This window comes from Rhipicephalus sanguineus, chromosome 4 (assembly GCF_013339695.2).
Source record: "Rhipicephalus sanguineus isolate Rsan-2018 chromosome 4, BIME_Rsan_1.4, whole genome shotgun sequence".
Taxonomy (NCBI): Eukaryota; Metazoa; Arthropoda; class Arachnida; order Ixodida; family Ixodidae; genus Rhipicephalus; species Rhipicephalus sanguineus.
In genome coordinates, this window is record NC_051179.1 from 150,323,526 (window position 1) to 150,343,628 (window position 20,103).

Sequence of the window (20,103 nt, forward strand, 5' to 3'; positions counted from 1 at the left end):
CCCGTAAAGTTCCACGCAGCGCACAAAACCCATATCCACACTAACGGAGCGACGGTGCTGCCCCCTATAGGGCGATCTCGCTGCCAATACTTAAATAAAAATAAGTGAGTATCATTGGATGCCGGTACATGTTCAGATGTAGCAAAATCAAGTCAAGCGCAACACTCTCTTTTTTTGTGCGGCATTAAGAAGTATTACTTCATTCCTGCACAATACTTTATTAGAGATTTGCATTCTCTCAACCAGAGCAATACATTAGTTTTGCCCCGCTAGCCGTATCGTTGCCCCTGTAAACACACTGACAACCAGGTCCGCAGTCCGGTGTAGGATCGCTTGCGTTGTGGCACACCTGTAAAATTCACGAATGAGGAAAATAATTAGTTTTTTTGAAGGCACAGTCAAAGCCGAAGGTATGCGCCATATTTTCGGGAGGAAGCTGCCAGAGCTGAGGGGCCCGTGGGCGACGCTTAGATAGAGATATTCGTCCAAATCCGCGAATAAGACGTGGTACTTCATAATAAAGTAGTTGTTCTGTTCTAGAGAAGAAAACCATATGGAGGCGCTAGCATGAACCAGGAATCGGCCAAACTGGTCGGTGTGTAAATGACCGCCTCAGCGAACACCGCAATCTAATGCGGGGTTCTGTGGGCAGCCACCTAGCTGCGCACAGCTCCGTATGCGGCTGTCATGCAATGTTCGATCAATGTAAGATACTTCGGCGATTCAGGGATCAACGAGCACGTGAGATTTATGAGGCATTTTGCATTGACAAAAAAGGTGATATGTGCGTGAGTGTGCCTTCGTTAGCGCTCCTCACCAGGGAAATTGCCTATCTGTCTAGTGGATGATGGTTTTATTTTTCAGAAGCTTTCATAGAATTCGTGAACAAAGTTACACGTCACTGTTCTCATCTCCTTCCTTTCATGCTGCGTGTGCTATATATACCCCCATGTACGGAATAAAACCTTGGTTGTAAGTCAGCGCTTGGTCCGTCTCTTTCACTGTCCCGTGTGTCGCGCTGTTTCTCGTTTCGTTGAACATGTACCAACCGGCCCAAATACGCACCTTAGTGAAAGGGCTTTAGCTGCCGTTCTTGCTTCGCAGACCTGTTCGAGCTGAATGTCGAGTCCGAGCTAGACAGTGATGTGTCACATTGCCATGTGTTGAGCTATGACGTGCCAGAGTATGTCCATTATATACTGTAGTGGCTTGCGTGTTCCTAGTACTGTGGGCATTTATAGGATACAGTGTATAGTGTAGAGTGGCCAGGGCTTCAGTGTTATACGTGACTCAAGTGTGAGTCGAGCTGCAGCTTCTCCTTGTGTGAAAAAGTTGTGTGGCGGTGCAGTTTGCTCGAGAGTGGAGATTGTGCTGCAGGACTGGTAGTCAGTGATGTCAGATTAATGGAGTTGCTCATCCAATTCCTGTCGGGGTTTGTGGTATGCATAAGCTTTTGCGCGGGCGTGTGCCTCTTACTTGCCGTGTAAGGATTCATTCCCTGGAGTCCAGGCGGTGTCTGTGTAATGTGGTTGCAAGTACGATGCAATCGTAACGCGATGCGCGGCATCTGAAATCCCGCACCTTAATAATTCCTAAATTCATATTGAGTGCCTCTTAAACTTGTGACGCCACCTAGACAGTCATTGTACAGAAGGTCTGCTACAATTTCACATCGAAGCTGTTATGGCTATGAAATTTGTTCGTTTGCGTGCGGAAACCCGTAAGGCACTTTTGCATCAAAGAGGTTGGGCAAACGCCACTACTCGCCAGTGGCCCACTAAAAATGACGAAGGAGACACAGGGGCGAGAAACATCAAAAAAGATCGTGCACGAAACGGCAAGCGTGTGTGGCAAGCCAGACAGAAGACACATATCTCGGCAAAAAGGCGCATGCTGCCCAAATAGCCAAGTATAAAGGAGCGTACACGTGGGGAATTGAAAAGACTTTCTGGGCAGAGTGCAGTGTAAGAAAAATAATTCGTGGGGCAGACATTTCAGATTTAGTTGCAAGGTGTGCGTTCGGCAACTGAGCCTCTGTGCCGTGTGCTAAACAGCTTCGCTCCTGATCCACCTTCGCAGGGTGCCATGACTCCTCAATTTTTTTTCATTGTACCAATGTAGCAATCAAAGAAGCAAACCTTTCTTGGACAGGAACACTGCGCAACTGAACTCGCAATGTGAATGTTTTGTCTAACATTTGGCATAAACTTCTGCCGTATTGATAGAAGCAGCAATTTATTACCTAGTATATGCACCTAAAAAGGTCCCAGTTTCAATGTATTACTCATGAAAGTGTCAGTCTTTTCCAAGCGAAGCTTGTATCGACTGTCTTGTAATGGTGGTGATGGAGACGTTCCAGAAATTCAACGCCGCACAAGAAGCGTGTGATGCGCTCACCAAAAATCCACCTTACCCACTACTGGCGCGCACCAAAGAAATAATAAATAGAACTAAATAAATTCTCTCTCCGGGACTGCGGTTTGAACCCGTGTTGCCATGTCTGAAGCGAGTGCCGTGACCACTAGGCAACGTGCTTACCCATGCTTGCCCGATTTGAACTGAACCGAAGCATACGAATACGTTCTACCGCCGGAGCAAAAAATAAATTGCAAGCAGTACACTTGCTATGAGCGCTTCATTAAAATGTTTCCTGTTAGCGGACTAAAACCGAATTGTTGGACAACGCGTGAGGTTGATACCAGGAATCGCAAATTTCAAGAGAATTGCGACGTGGAGAAAATTGAAGGCCTAACCCGAGTTTTCATGATAGCGTGGTGGTCCTTTCGTAAGGCCGTTCTAGAAGCTTGAGAACACTGGTGGCAACATAAAAGACACCATGACGATTCAACCAGAAAAAGAACGTTCCGGTAACGACCGCTGATTGTAATAAAACTGAACACTTACCTAAGGAGGGAGCATTGCGCAGTGCGAAAGAAAGAGAGACGGAAGCGCGGTAGGTAAAGCAGGCGCACACCTAGCGAAGGTTCGCTTGCCCGCATTTCACTGATGGGGGAAGCGCTACTGACTTTTTCTGGTAAATTATAAACATGTTCCATTATGAGAAGTTTCCTCATGGTCACAAAAATGTAAATGAAAGAAACATTCATAATAATTATCTAGTCAAAAAAGCTGCCATTTTCTGAATACAGCGAACAATATCTGCGGTATCGGCGTGAAGCAATAAATCTGCATAAGTTTTTTTTTCCGCAATAAGTGTGCAATAAATCCACATAAGTTGCGCACACCAACCATTTCATCGCACTGCGCAGTGCTCCAAGCGCCTTGAAGCATACCAGTTTTTTTTTTTATCGTGCAATATCAGTCCAGTAACTACACTTCCCAAATTCAGATACGATAGCACAACTTTTTTCAGCAATATTTGAAGCGGTCTTACTGTCATGTCTGTCCTAGACTGCTAAGTTGGAGCTACAGACTAAAAAAACTTGGGGGAGTCTGGCGCTTCACCTTCAAGAGTATAACGCGATAGCCTAATCGGGCCCGTGCGCGTCTCCTTCTCAATTGCTAGCATGGCTTCGGTTCTCGGTGGATGCCTGAACCATGCCACAAGGAAACTAACGTCTGTGCGCGTAACATTGGCTGTTAAGAACTACACCAAAATCCCTATTGCAAGTACAGTTCCTAGGTGCCCACTGCGGCATAATTCATCCTTTTGCGAATCAGCGAAGGGCCCACTACACGTTCGTAAGGCAACAAGCGAACCTACGCTGATGCTCACTTTCTTGATGCTTTTGCTTATGATGTTAGCACGCACTGCCGGAATCCTGATTTGCAAACAAGGCTGTTAAAACTAAATCTACACCGACTCGTGCATGTAGTGCAATAATTTCATTCATTATATTGACACGTGTATAAACATAAACGACGATGACGATGGCGAGGTTTCACAGACTCCGGCTAGTGGGACAGTAGCTTTCGGTGTGAAAGACGAGGAAGACGTTTTTCTGTTCAGCTGATTTGAACACGCTGCTTCTCTGTCGCAAGTTGTCCTTCTTGTTTGTTCGCGTTGCACCGCGACACTGGTGGAGGTGCTGGACCGCAACCCTGCCTGATGCTCCACACTCCCTCTGGGAGTCGTTCATCCAGCCAGGACGCAGCTATCGCAACTCCCGTGCATCGCTTCAGTCGTCGGCTGCGCGGCCTTGCTCCCGAGCTCACCCCCTCGCCGGAACCCTCCACACGGCGCCGCTTACCACTACCAATGGCCAACGCCAGCCCACAACAGGTACTGCAAGCCAGCGGTCCTCCCAACCCATCTCATGTAACGCTTTTTCAACCGCTGGTGCCTGATCGCTTTGGTGGTGGCGCACACGAAGACGTTGAAGACTGGCTTGAGCACTATGAACGTGTTGCCAAGGTCAACCAGTGGTCTGCTGAGCAAAAGCTCTCCCGCGCCTATTTCTACCTTGACGACAGCGCTCGTACTTGGTATGAAAACCGCGAAGGCAGTCTGTCAACATGGCGCGACATTCAACAGCAGATGATTGACACCTTCGCCAATGTCGATCGACGGGACCGCGCCCAGCAACTACTAGAGTTACGGGTTCAAAAACCCAATGAAACAGTCGCGATGTTCGCCGAGGACATGGCCCGTCTCTTTCGTAGAGCTGACCCACATATGACCGACGATAAGAAGTTGCGCTACCTCATGCGCGGCGTAAAAGAGCAGTTGTTCGCCGGACTTCTGCGCAACCCGCCAAGCACCGTGGCGGACTTTATCAAGGAGACTACGGCTATCGAGCGGGCACTTCACCAACGATGCCGACAGTACGACCGCTTATACAGCAGCGCCCAACTTCATGCCGCCACCATGACGTTTGACAATCACAGCTCCTTGCGTGACTTGATCAGAGAGATTGTTCGCGAGGAGCTGCAGAAGTTGCGGACTCCGGTAACGGAAACGCCCATAGCGTCTGTCATTGAAGTCGTCTGCGACGAAATCCGCCAAGCATTCTCCACGGCTGATACTCCTCAAGATCAGCGTCCCATGAGCTACGCCGCCGCCCTTCGACGCCCACCACCCGTTCCACCGCCGTACCGCCCGCCATCTGCCGCCATTCCTTGGCCACCGCCGCAGGAGGACACATCGAGGCGACCTGCCGTCCTGCCGCCATACGACCAGCCATCCGCTGGTATGCCATGGCCTTCGCCACAAGAGGAGCCGTTGCGACGTCCACAGCTTCGCAAAACAGACGCCTGGCGCACCGTACATAGGCGTCCACTTTGTTTTAACTGCGGAGGAGTGGGCCATATTTCCCGTCATTGCTGGCACCGCGTCGATTCGTTTCGCCCTCTTAGCCCTTGGTCTGACAGTCGACGCGCCAACGACGACTACGTATCGCGCCGCGACGACACTGGTTCTCAAGGACCTCCAGCGCCTCGACCCCATTTTGACGACCGCAGTACCAGTGACGACGAGAGCATGCCTGATTACCAGCCGGGTTTCGGACATCGACCACGCTCTCCGTCTCCTGCCCACTCGCATTCATCGCACCGCCGCACTTTTGCTGACGTCCGAGGAAGGAGGTCACCCAGCCCACGCCGGGGAAACTGAAGGCGGCGACCTCCGGGGGTAAGGTTGCAGGCCGTCAAGACGGCGAAAAAAAGCCCCCATTACTCTCACCACAGGACGCCGTAAAGCCGACACAACGTAACACCGACGAAACTGTGACCGCAGACCTTGCCGTTCTCGTGGACGGACAACAAGTGACCGCCTTAGTTGATACCGGTGCCGACTTTTCTATAATAAGTGAAGACCTCGCCGTACGCCTCAAGAATGTAAAGACGCCGTGGACGGGACCTCACCTAAGGACCGCAGGAGGCCAATTACTGATGCCTATTGGAAGGTGTACAGCGAGAATCAACATCGGTGGTGGTTCTTTCGTGGCGACGTTCGTTGTCCTCGCCTCATGTTGCAAAGACCTAATTATTGGCATGGATTTCTTGAGAGAATATGGCGCCGTCATCAACATCCCGGACAGTTTAATAACGTTCCGCAATAGCCCTGGTTTAGCCGATTGTTCTGGGGCGACACATCAACCTCTGCGTCTACCTGATGATGATGTGGTTGTCCCGCCACGGTCATGCACTCTTGTTTCGGTGGCAGGGGACGCACCGTTCGACGGCGAAGGCATTGCCGACCAAATCAGCTCGCTGCTCTTTAGCCATGGCTTTTCAGTTGCACGAAGTATTGTCATTGTTACTGGTGGACGTACAAACTTGCCCCTCACCAACTTTAGTGCTGAGCGCCGGCACCTTCCAAAGGGCACAGCCGTCGCTTACTTTGACAATATTGTAGAAGTCCAAGGCTGTTTATCGATACTGGACGAAGCGCCTAAACAAGAAGCAGCACCCGTTCTTGACGTTGGTACTACCCTGCCAAAGGACGAACGAAAGAGACTTCTTGAGTTGCTTGGCTTAATTAATTACTTAGAGGGACAATCTCAGAGTGCACCCAGGGTTTTTGCACGAGTATTGCCGTCGTTTTGTTTACGGAACAGCGTCCTTTACAAAAGAAACTTCTCGTCAATTGGACCTCCCTATTTGCTCGTCATTCCTGCAACCCTTCGAACTGAAGTGCTTCAAGCATGTCACATAGAGGTGACTTCTGGTCACTTAGGCTACACGCGCACATTGGCAAGAGTTCGGCAAGGATACTACTGGCCAAGGCTTACCACAGCCGTGAAGCACCACATTCGTACATGCCTCGACTGCCAGCGACGCAAGTCGCCTCCGACGAAACCAGCCGGCCTGCTGCAACCTGTCCAAGTCCCACGAACACCATTTGCCCAGATCGGAATGGATATTTTGGGTCCACTTCCTACTTCTACTGCAGGGAACCGCTGGGTTATCGTCGCAACGGATTATCTGACCCGGTACGCCGAAAGAAAGGCAATCCAAAGAAGCACAGCGGCAGAAGTCGCGAGATTTTTCATAGAGAATGTTGTACTGCGACATGGTGCCCCAGCCGTCGTGATTACGGACCGCGGAACCAACCGCATTACGGCAGCTCTGTTAGACCATGTCTTGCTGTTAAGTGGCACGACTCATCGTAAGATAACTGCCTACCAGCCGCAAACTAACGGATTAACAGAGCGCTTAAAGAAGACTATTGAAGACATGCTTTCGATGTACGTGGATGCTCAACATAAAAATTGGGACGAAATCTTACCCTATATCACGTTCGCGTACAATACAGCTAAACAAGAAACGACTCGCATGACTCCATTCAGCCTCGTTCACGGACGGGAGGTACGGACGATGTTGGATGCGATGTTACTACACGAATGGGGCGAGATTGACACGGACGCCGACGTGTTTACTGAACGGGCGGAAGAAGCTAGGCAGCTCGCACGATTACGGATCCGCCAGCAACAAGACTACGATGCAGGCCGCTATAATTGCCGACCGAAGAATAGTAACCTACGCAACCGGCGACCGAGTGTGGGTTTGGACGCCCATACGGAAACGTGGAATGTCTGAGAAACTGTTAAGGTGATACTTCGGGCCATATCGTGTATCGCGACAGCTGAGTGACGTAACCTACGAGGTCGTCCCCGACAGTCCCTATTGCACAAGGCGTCGCCAGCACCGGCCTGAACTTGTGCATGTGGTACGCATGAAACCGTATGTCACCGACTGACTGTGCACTTCCATACAACGGTGGTTCTGGTTTAGCATCGGGGCGATGCTCTGTTAAGGAGAGGCAAGTGACACGTGTATAAACATAAACGACGATGACGATGGCGAGGTTTCACAGACTCCGACTAGTGGGACAGTAGCTTTCGGTGTGAAAGACGAGGAAGACGTTTTTCTGTTCAGCTGATTTGAACACGCTGCTTCTCTGTCGCAAGTTGTCCTTTTTGTTTGGTCGCGTTGCACCGCGACAATATATTGTTATGTTGTTGGAGAATTCTTGTAGCGCGAGAGAGGTATGCACACACAGCGTGGGCTGTGATGGGAGTGCTTTCAGTAGAAAGAGCAGGGTTCGTAGAAGAGGGCAGGAGAGGTTTCAGGGATGGTACAGGCAGCTCGTTCGCATGTCGCCTTTATTCGAACATGATTCCCTATGTCATGTTACATGGCATGCACGTTCCTCTTTCTTCTTCGCTTCAATATACCGAACCATCTGACAGACGACCTAAAGAATCATTTCAAAGAGCAGGTACGTCTACTATGAAATGATTGAGTGAGTGCTAGAAGCGAACTTTCTAGTGCTGCTTTTCTAAAATCAGAGTGTCTGTTACCGGATGCGTGAGCAGGCCTTGCCTTGTCATGGAACGACCATTTTACGACGGGTCACGTGTAAATACCGCGACAACGTGAGAGCAGACAAGCCAGCACCGAGAAAGAAGGAAGAGAAGCACTGTGCCACGAGGCGCTCTCGCAGTGTTCAGAAAAAAAAGGGTGCCTCGTAGCTCCCTTTCAAAAGTTAGGATTACAAATCAATGTTGTGCAAATTTTATCATTTGGTAGCATTACATTAGGTTATTTTTTTATTCTCAATACTGTTGGCCATACGGCCGTTAGAGATTGGGTTGTAAGGCTTCATAACAACAAAGTGGGTGTTACAATACAAATTACATGAATACAATATCAAACATGAAAATACAAGTATACTCATAATTTAAACAGTAGTTATCAAAATATGAACCAAATATTACAAAGGCAAGTCAGTCCGTCAGTCAAAAGAAATAAAAAATGAGTACTTGAACAGCAACATGAGTTGTTTATGATGCAGCCAATGTGTGCTTAGTCGTAAAAAAAGAGGGGGGGGAGAAAAAAAACATGCACACTATGCAAAAAAATAAGAAAGCATCAGCACTCAGGTTTGTAATGCCGCTATTATGCAATTTTTGAAGCCTTCTGCTGAGGTGCACTGCAGAACCGATGATGGCAGGGCGTTCCAGTCTTTTAAAGTTCGAGGTATGAATTAGCATATGCGTCGATATGTAGTTGTGGCTAACGAACATGAAGCCATGCTTTTTCCTGAGGGTTTGCTTTAGCTGAGGCGCTAGGTCGCGTGAAATATCAATGTTAAATTGGTGATTCGAAGGTAAAAACAGAAATTTTATTCTTAATACTAGGCGCCGCTCTGATAATGATGGTAGTTTAAAGGGGTCATGAACCACTTTTCCAAGTAATGATCTAATGGCCTCAGTATCGGAGTGTACTGCCTCCCGAATCGATTGCCGCAAAAATTTCTCGAATCCGTCAAGAATCAGCGGAGTTACGGGGGTTTGGCGCACGCTCCCAGCGCTTTCTCTCTTTTCTCGTGCCGACGAGCGCACTGGAAGCTAGACAGGGAGGGATGGCATGGGGGAAAGAAGTTACGTCAGCGCGCGTCATGAAACGCGATCGCTCTCCCGCTGTGATTCGCTCGCGCGAGTGCGGCTACCGTGTACTGAGGAGTGCGGCGCCGGCAAGTGGCGGCGCCCCGCGGCAAGAAGCGCATCTGATCCGAACGCCGCTCTCGATTTACGTCGGCTATCGGCCAATAAGCATGCTATGTCTCTTGCGACGTACAGCGGACAGACACCCCGCCCACCGACGAGAGTGAGAACCGGCCTCTGTTTGAAAAGAGGGTGCCTGGGGAAACGGCAACTTCGCGCTCCGCTTGTGGCCATTACGCGGCGCGCACGACTGTAATATTTGGCAGAGCAGTTCATAGCCGTGTCAGCTTTCCGCAGGATGTGTTTTTTTCAATCAGCCCAAGGGGTGCTTCATGACCCCTTTAAGCAGTTTCAACATTGCTGATGCCGAGTCAGTAGATGAATATTTAGACAAAATAAACCGTGCAGCCCTTCTTATTACCTTTGCGAGTTCGTTTATTAGACCTACTTGAAACGGATCACATAATTATAATGCTTGCGTATTCCAGCGTTAGCCTAACACATGTTTGAAACGCGGTTTGAGTGATAGATTGAGGTGCAAGCTTCAACTTTCTGCGCAGAAACCAAAGTTTCTTTTCGGCAGCCCTTGTGACATTTGCGATATGCGTTTTCCAGCTTATCTTCGTCGCGACAGTTATTCCTATGTCAACTGTAGCGAGCATTTGGGAGTTCAAAAAGTATTTATGATCCAGTTCGTTTTTTACTTTGTTGGATACCTTGAAGACAACTGATTTTGTTCGTTTATTTTCATTTTCCGCTTTTTACACCACGCTTCAATCGCAGCCAGAGCATCGCTCAGTGATTTTTGATCACTCACGTCATTGATCTCACGGTATATTAAGCAGTCATCTGCGTACAAACCCACAGTGACCTCTTCACTGATATCAGAACTGATGTCATTAATGTATGCCAAAAATAAGACAGAGCCCAAAACAGACAGACAGACAGACAGACAGACAGACAGACAGACAGACAGACAGACAGACAGACAGACAGACAGACAGACAGACAGACAGACAGACAGACAGACAGACAGACAGACGGAGCCCTGCGGTACACCTGAGCTGATAGGGTGCTCGATTTTATGCCACTTATTTCCACATACTGAGTTCAACTGAACAGATATGCGTCGATCCATACTACTAAATGGCGATCGATTCCCATTTGTGTCATAGTGCTGATCAACAGAGAGTGAATGACTCTGTCGAGGGCTTTTGAAAAGACTGAAGAAACCGCATCGAGTTGTTTTTTTCTTGTTCAAAGCGGTAGAAAAGTCGTTGATGGTTTCCATCAGCTGCGTGGTGGTAGAAAGGCGTTTTCTGAACCCATGCTAGTTTAGAAAAAAAAGATACTGCTTTCTTCAAAGTAGGTGTATATGGACTTAGCTGTTATATGCTGGAGTAGCTTGCAGTAAACCCAAGTCAAAGATGTGGGACGATAATTTCCAATTTGCAGCTTGTTACCTGTTTTATGCATAGGGATTACTCTGGCCACTAGCCAGTCGTCCTGAAGTTGTTTTTCTGTGATTGAGGCCGTAAATATTATTTCCAAATAGTAGACTACCCATTCCACATATCGTCGTAAAAAACTTCTTAGGTATTTCGTTCGGGCCAACAGATTTCTTTTCCTCCATTTGTAAAATAAAAGATAGAATTCCATCGTATGTTACTGCTATATAAGCCATCGGTGCGCAAAAGGCATTGATGTGTAAGAGGGGGTGGAGAGCCAACCTTGTCTGGAGGAGTAAACACAGAATGAAAATATGAATTACAGCATGGCGATATCACCGCAGGGTCAGTCACAAGCGCATCGTTTGCGTCTATGCTGTAAGAGTCCTTATCGCAGCCCGATAAATAGCGCCAAATTCGTTACGGAGATAACTTCATGAAGGTTGTGGGGGTTTTTGTGGGATACGTATTTATTTTTGGCCCCTCTGAGCACGGTGCGTAAGAGCGTTGACACGTCTGAGAGGTTGCGTTGGTTCTTTTTTCTTTTTTTTCGTTCGCGACTGATCCTCCGCTTGAGGTGAATAATATTGCCGGTAATCCCGGGGTTCCGTTTATTTGTCGTTTTCTTTGTAACAGGTATGAAGCTGTCATGCTATGGAAGATGATTTCTTTAAATTTTACCCACATCACTTTGAGGTCAGTGTCAATGCTGAAATATCTAATGAATATGAAAGATAATCGATTATACTTGTGTCATGTGCTTTCGAAAAGTTAGGCACGTAAACGAGGCGTTCTTCAAGTTTGGTACGCGCAGCTACATGTTTTATTTGAACGAATACTAGCTTGTGATCCTATATTCCTTTGTCAACTGCTAATTCATAATTACCAAAGCACCCGGCCAGAAATACTAAATGAAGGGTAGACATCGCTGAGCCTGCCGTTCGTTTGTATTCATGAACTATATGCGTTAAGTCATGTGCAAAACTACATCAATGAGAGTGTCGCACTTTGAGCATTCTTGTGAACCTACGGTAAAAGAAACTCAGTCAACTCAGTCAATATCTGGTAAGTTGAAATGTCCCAAAAAATAATACGACCATTTCGCGTCTTGTGTTCATCTAAATAAGTCTTGATATCTTGCAAGTGTGAAGCCGATGTATTAGGCGCTCTGCAGATAGCCCCGAGGAGAACAAAGGCATTGCCAATTCTGACGTTGCACCATACACTCTCGTGGTTTTGAATTCCTTGTAAAGGGATGCATTCAACATAACCTTTAACAACTGTGGCAACGCCACCTCCTCGGGATTCACGATCATTACGCATTATCTATAACCTTGTCTGGAATATCAGGATTTAGCCACGTATCATTAACTGTGACAATTTGTGGATCATAATTGGCTAGAATGTATTCCAGGTCGCCAGTTTTATTTACCAGGCTTCTAGCATTTAATTTGACGAGACGGATGCTGTCTCTTTTGCTAGGCGTACACCTTCAGTCATGGCCTCTTTGCACTGACGGGTAAGGGTTACGTTTAACCTTTAGCCACAGAAGGTCCACTCTGCAGTGTTCGATTACATAAAGGAGAGACAAAGATTACCATGCTAGTGTATATTGGTTTATTTTCATTATGAAATGCGAAGCATTTCTTAGCGAACCTCAGGCACTTTGGGCGTTTCTTTGTACGTATTTATCTATCTAGCCGCCTACGACCTGGGCGCTCTCCCTGTCACCTCCATAGGTTGTAAAATACCAATGATGAGTGTATGACAAACACGATTCATTGGTGATGACATGAATAACGCAAAATACCTGTCGCGTACGTCATGAAACCCTTTCCCTCAGTCACGTGTGGCATATACTCTCATACCAGAGTTCGTGTTATGCGGGTATGTGCCACATGTGATAACAGTCTCAATCAACGCAGTAACCGCGAACATACACATTCACACGGAAGGAAAGTGACAATAATAGTAATTGTTGGGGGTTCACGCACCAAAACCACGATATAGTGATGAGGCACACCGTAATGGGGGGCTCCGGAAATTGCGGCCATCTGCTGTTCTTTAACGTACACTGACATCCCACAGTACACGGGCCTCTAGCATTTCGCCTCCATCGAAATGCGAATGCCGCGACTGGGATCGAACACGCGGCCTTCGGGTCAGCAGCCGAGCACCCTAACCACTACACCACAGTGGTAGACGCAAGGAATGTTAGGAGCTCAAGACAGAGCACCGATGGAAGACGCTGGGCGCGTGGTCCGCAAGGTCGACCACGTGGATTACGCCAGAAACAAGGTGAATGCTTCCTGCAATAACTCCGCCGGGAGGACCATGTCCCTAATTATTATCGGTGACTTCAGCATTCATTTATCAGAACCCAACGCCAGGTTTTTAGACGGCATGAAATACGGCTTGAATGTGGACAGGGCATCACAACACCTCGGTGCCACGTCCAGGACAGGAGGCATCATAGATCATTTGTTCGTAAAAGCCACCCGCGGTTTCCACCAGCTCTACTATATCTCTACTATACACTTCGACCGTTCGTAGCCGCAATCACGAACGGATCCGACAAGAAGGCATGTCCAGCTGCTCGTGCTCACTGATCACGGCGATAATCACCTTATTCAATAACTGCAGGACCTCTTCTTACACATGCGCACGGGTTCCTGAAACGTGCGTGCGTTCTGCGTCATAACGAATACGTAAAATAATGCCTAAACAACTACAACTCACTCTAACAACTGCAACTGTGACTGTAACGTACGTGCAGTGCGTGTGCGCGTGTCACTCGGCTGCATATATATATATATATATATATATATATATATATTATATATATATATATATATATATATATATATATATATATATATATATATATATATATATATATATATATATATATAGGAAATCTTTTCTGAATAAAACTTAGTTGCGAGTAGCACCTGTCTTGTGCATCTGTGTTCCTTCACTCTGCTATTCGAATTCGCGCTGTCCAGTATTGAAGAATATAAGCACTAAATATCAGCTTACTGCACTGGCGTTGGTAGCACCTACGCTGCTGTTGGCACCTTTAAGGAACTCTAAGCAACTGCTTATATAACACATGTGCGACTCTTCAAAATATGTGTGTGCGTATGGCGTTTGCACATTTCTCTAGCGCCATTCCGCAACGTTTCGCTCAATGTGAAAAATCGTGACACAGCCGCCTTCCTGCGCATGCTTCTCATAACATCGATCCGCACGGTACGTGGGATCTGCCGAATTTTTAATTACAACCCATTGTTACATCCGTCAAACATCACATCTAATAGTCTGACTGTTTGCTCTATGAAATTTTCAAATATGAGCTATGTTTTTTTTTCTCTTTTAGTCTAAAGTTACAGCGTTTGTCTTTATCTTCATAGGTATTTAACTCAAAAAGGCTGCAACCTGGTTCTTGGCCCAACCCCTTTGCGGGTGATCACCATAAACAAGATGTATTCATCCTCATCATCAGGCGGACTGCAGTCCCGAGCTCTTGGGCGAACGAGAGGGTCTACCGGGCGAGACGTGTGTGGCCCGATACGGAGGACCGCGGAGCCGGGCGATCTCGGTGGTGGCCGAGGTTTCGAGGCCCCAGGTGGCAATACTCGAGACACTGACTGAATCAAGGGTCGCCGGTCCGCGAGCTGCCGCACCTGAGCTGTGCCGAGCGTTGTTCCAGGCTTGGACGTCGGCCGCTGGTCCCTGAGTTACCGCACTTGAACTGGGCCTGGCGGTGTTCCTGGCCGAGACGAGGAAGGCCGTTTGCTGAGCTGACGCAACGGAGCTGTGCGGAGCAGTGTCCCAGCATGACACAGATGTTGCTGTGCTGGACGGGACCATCACGTGCAACCGTCACACCTCCGTGTGAACGGCGTCCGAGACGGGAATCGAGGCCGTGATGGTCGAGGCACCTCCTGGAAGTCGCTACCGCTGCTCAGGAACCTTAAGCCTCAGAGAGCGGGACGCTTGCCACCTGTTTCTTTTCGTGTGCTGTGGTGGACGTTCCGACCACAGCCACACAATCGATTTCTTTATTACATTTTCATTTTGTTATATAAATGTTCAAAAACGACTGTATTTCTTTTTCACCGCTGCATAGTAACGAAAGTGCCGAACCATCCTAAAGATCAGACGAGGCCATAAACGTGGTCCAATTCTGGAGGTGACGCAACACTGAGCTGAATTCTACTGTTCAGTCTGATTAAGCAGATGCACCAAACCGGAAGTCCTGGGAAACGAAGTATAAAGATGTTTGCTTTGTAAAAACAATAGAAATGAGTTTCACTGCAACGGTGAAGCAAAACATGTGATAGCATCAAATTGCAATTTTATACAAAATAAGGCTGGAAGCTAACTCTTTTCTGTTCGATATCGCGTAAGTCTACAAAGTGCTGGTGTAAGAGAATACGTCCGCTCAAGGGAGAAATGCCGTTTTCGAACCTACCGTTGACAGCGCAGCACGTAAAAAGGCACACGAGCCGTGCGCTGATGCATGCCGAGATAGCACGCGCCAGTGAGCGCGAGGGCACCCTTATAATCAATAAAAGCTCGCAGTTGCTGCTCGCCAAGCGACCCCCCCCCCTCCTGCGCCTTTTCATGCTCGTTCAAGACGGGTGGGGTGTCTCCTACCTGCTTCAGCACCCGACTGCAGGTCTGAAACGCGGGTGGATCTTATCAGATGCGCCTTCCGATCGACGAAATGGGCGGGCTCGTTTCACCTCTGTTTCAGCACCGCTCGTCGCCGCCGCTCGCACGCTTTTTCACGCGGATAGAACAAACGGTGCACGGGGGACGTTATGAATTTTGAATATATACGGGACATGACGTAGAGAGTGTCATTATACTTGATATCGCAATAAAATGTGCGTAGCTCGCACTAGTCGGGCAAGAGTGGAACCAACAGCAGAGGTAGTGTTAGTTATTGGTAGTAATGTAAGTTGCTGCTAGTACAGCCAAGATTTTAAGAGATGCTAAGTTTTTGCTAGTTGTATTAAGGCCCGCATTCTCAAATGCTCCTTACCTCAGTGAGGGGACCTTAACTGTTCGAGGACGCCTTATCGCGTATTCAGAAACACTCCATACCAAGGTTCCCTCACTGAAAGGCCTCAGTTAACCTGAGTGCTCCTCAGGTTAAGGTAGCGTTGGGGCAACCTTCGTGTCTCCTTACCTGGCTTCTTGGCCTGAGATGTTGCTTCTTTGCAGTATTTTGTGAACTCTCGGGTCCGCCGACAGGGGGGCAAGCTTTTTTTTTCTTCCAGCGCTTCAGATTGTCCCACAGCTTCCGCAACTGGCGAATAGTGCGCGGCCGCACATTTTACACGTTGTTGACATCGGCAGCCAAGGCCTCCCATGCTTTTTGCTGTCTTGTCAGAGACACTGTGTCCGATTTGTAGACACTGTGTCCGATCGATGATTTGTATTTTTGAACGAGATCGGCAAATATGTCCTCCTCGCCGTCGCTGAAGAATTGCTTCCTAGGCATGTTTTCCAAACTTCGGTTGAACGGCTGTCAAACTTTTTCGTTCGGATGGCGCAACGCGAAGAGGACAAGGTACGCAGAAACGACGTAGATGGAATGGTTACTGCCACCTCAAGCTTGGTTTTTATTTTCTTCCGTGGGCAATTTTACAGAAAGAGAGAAAAAAAGAAGGCAGAGGGATATCGTGCTGGCGTGCCGCAGTAATGAGAGCTCTCATTCGCATAAATGTAAATATAGCTACTTATGTATGGGCATCCTTCACATGCCATTCGAGCTGCTTACACAATGATGCAGGGGCAGCCGTGCGAGCAGGAGAAAATCGCCGTGGTCTGAGCAAACCCAGGGGTGTAGGAAACCCTTTGTTTCGTTCCTAACATTGTTGGCATATTATCAGTTTATCGTTTCAACATCTGCGATCTGAGTTTTATCCGCGTAACAAGTAGAACAGTTTAAGTGGATTCTGTGCACGATGCCTATCGTACATACCACAAGTTGGTTACGGTAGTTCACGTCGTAAAGAAATGCTTAATTCCTTGTAGGAATGCTGCTTCTTGATAAACCGCGAAGCTTCTGTGGGGTGGGAAATAATTGCACATGCCGTCCGCTTTGAGTTTTCTGCTGATTGACACAGCTACTGAGATTAGTAATCCGTCGTGATGAGGGTTTCAAGCGAGTGACCTGGGCATGGAAGCTGGTGCCTACTCTGAGGCAGTGGGACTTGTTCAACGCATTCGAGAAGCAAGCCTAAACAATAGCTCTATTTGCAAGTTTACTGTGCGCAGGAGTGAGTGGATTGTTAGCGCGTGGCTCGCATGTTTAGCAAACATACTCACCGGTGAAAGCTAGCTTTCACGTGTTATGACCAGGTGCATAGCCATTCTTCAAATATTCCAACCATTTCTTACAACTCAGAACGCAAACCCGAGACACTGCACTGTCGCTCCACAAAGGCACGACGCATGAACCTAAAGACGCGCCCTTCTTCTGAATGTAACGAACATAATTCAGACATACACATGTAACTAGGATTGCACCAAATTGAGGAAATTTCACACGCTCAGGACTGCTTGTTTTTGAAAATCGGTTTCACCCTTGTCCTCAATTTTTTAAGCGATCGTTACTACTCCCTCCCATGTAACGGGCCGTTGAAATGCATCAATGAAAGCAATGAGCTCTAAGGTTACTCTACCATACTCTTTTTGTTGGTTGAAAGGTGAAAGGTAAATAAACGGAAAATGATGTCCGCCAATATCGCGAAAAAGCAGTGTACACGTTGTTATTCATCGTTATACACAAAAAAATATTCCTCATTATTGCGAGAAAATGAACGTTTAGTCCGTATTTGACATGTACTCTCGATCCCAGACTTGTGAAACGCGCCCTTGCTGTCTAACCTTACTAAGCTGGCTCCCTCAAGCAGCTCCTTAAGATAAGGAGACAGGAAGGGCTCTTCACGTAAGGTAAGGAAATGGTCTGAGGTAAGGAGCGTTTCAGATTGCGGGCCTAAGTGTGGGTAGGCTTGGCTATTCTCTGGTTTCGGTCAGTTCCCCTCACTAGGCACATGTTACGTGGTTTTGACGGAAACATGTTACGTCACTAGATTATGCGTGGTTTTGGCGGGAACATGTCACGGGAACTAGCTGTTACACGAGATTCCATGATCTTAGTGACGTAACTAGTTGCTACATGATGTCACGTAATTTTACTCATGTGGCTAATGTGGCTATTTGTTACGTGATGATGCGTCAGTACTCAGCTGGTTTTTGCCGCCAGCTTCAAAGTCATGTTCCGTATATATATATATATATATATATATATATATCTATATATATATATATATATATATATATATATATATATATATATATATATATATATATATATATATATATATATATATATATATAGGCCGGCAAACTATAATGCAGAAGAAATATTTTCCGAAGCGCACGACAGGGCATTTGCACATGCGACCTCTCGCTCCGCAGCGCTCGGCGTTAAGCGACTCGGCCACGGAGCATGCGTCCTTCAGCATACTAACGGCGAGCTATTCATACACACCATATACGCCTATAGGGCGACGTCGCCTTCGCGCACGCTTATCTCGTGAGGGGGTGGTTTGCACGTACATCTAGTGCTTTCACCGCAAATTCTGCGTTGAAGTTACACAGCGCATGAAGGTCACTTCGCTCGCTCCAGCAGCCGCGTTTGCGAAAGGGGTGAGCTGCTAGCTGGAAGAGCCAAAGTAGGGGCTAATTTGTTGTGCATAGTCGACACATGCAGCGAGCTGCTCAAACACAAAGACCCGTATTCCGAAACGCTCCTTACCTCAGACCATTTACTTACCTTACGTGAGGAGCCCTGCATATCTCCTTACCTTCATGAGCTCTTTGAGGGAGCGAGCGTATTCTAAAAGCTTTCTTTGCTAAGGGCCGCCTCAGTAAGGTAAGGCGCGTGTTTCACAAGTCTGTGATCGAGAGCACGTGTGAAATACTGACTAAACGTCTGTTTTTAAGCAAGAATAAGGAATATTTTTTTGCATAACGATAAATACTAACGTGTACACTACATTTGGCGATATGGGTGTACAGCCTTTTCTGTATACTTACAAGGTGGTCGAGGAATCTTGGAGCTCATTGCGTTCATTGATGTATTTCAACGGCCCGTTACGTGGGAGGTAGTAATAACGACCGTTTAAAGAATGAAAGACGTGGGCGAGATTGATATTCATAACCAAGCAGTGTTAGGCTTGTGAAATTTCCGCAATTTAGTGCAGGTTTGTCTCGAATGCACTATGTCCAAGTAAATTATTGTTTACATTCAAAACAAGGGCGTGCCTATCGGGGCATGCATCGCGCCTTCGGGGACAGACCTGTATTTAGCAAAGTGAGGAAGTCATACAGCAGCTGTTCCCAGGAACACAAATCCTGAAAGTATTCATATGTACAAGGGCTGTTCAAATGAAAAGGTATGTAACGACGTTGTGGGTAGAAATAAAGAATTTATTCAATGTATGCACTATGTGCGTGATCACAACGATCCCATTGATGAACGAGCCGAAGGATATCTTGTTCCCATAATTCCTGTGGCCGTGACGAGACAGAGTCCTTCACAGCGTCCTTGAGTTCGTCGTCCGAGTTGAAGAGCTTCCCTTTCAGGTGTTTTTTAGGGTACCAAATACATAGAAATCCCAGGCGATGAATGGTGGCCAGTTTAACACCTTCCGCTGTCAAAAATCGTTTAACGCTCCGCTACTTCTCAATCGTGGTATTTTGCAATGTGAACGCCATGCTGTCCTCCCACGCACTGCCGCGTAAATTGGATGGCGCTCTTTATAAGAGCATCTGCTCTCCACTTGAAGAATATATATCGCCCCTCTTCAAAACACGTGATACCCCAAGCAGCACGCCGGCATTGGACCAATCTCGGAACAATGTTGGTAAACATTGGCAGAAATATTGGTCCTGCGTTGGCTTTTCGGGGTTTGCTACACCTAAATGTGCATTGGTGCAATATTGGATGCCAATGATTTTCCAATATTGGCAAGGATGGCTGTAGCCAACATTGTTTGTCGTACGTATCGCCAACATTGTATAAATATTGGCAGCTCCAATATTTTTTGCCAGCCTTTATCGTTGGCTGCACCATCGTTCTTTCATTTCCAGCGTTTAACGCTGGAAATGAAACCATTTTCCACTGATTGTGTAGTTTAACGTGAGGTAGATTTTTGTGC

General features: G+C 47.3%; 1 long non-coding RNA gene across 1 annotated transcript in view; it reads right to left on the reverse strand.

Moving 5' to 3' along the window:
* Positions 1 to 205: 205 nt before the first annotated feature.
* The window catches only part of LOC125758124 (uncharacterized), a 65,378-nt gene continuing 45,480 nt past the window's right edge, over positions 206 to 20,103 (reverse strand). The window contains exon 3 of the long non-coding RNA XR_007415882.1: positions 206 to 349. This is a non-coding gene — a long non-coding RNA (uncharacterized LOC125758124). The remainder of the gene's footprint in view (positions 350 to 20,103) is intronic.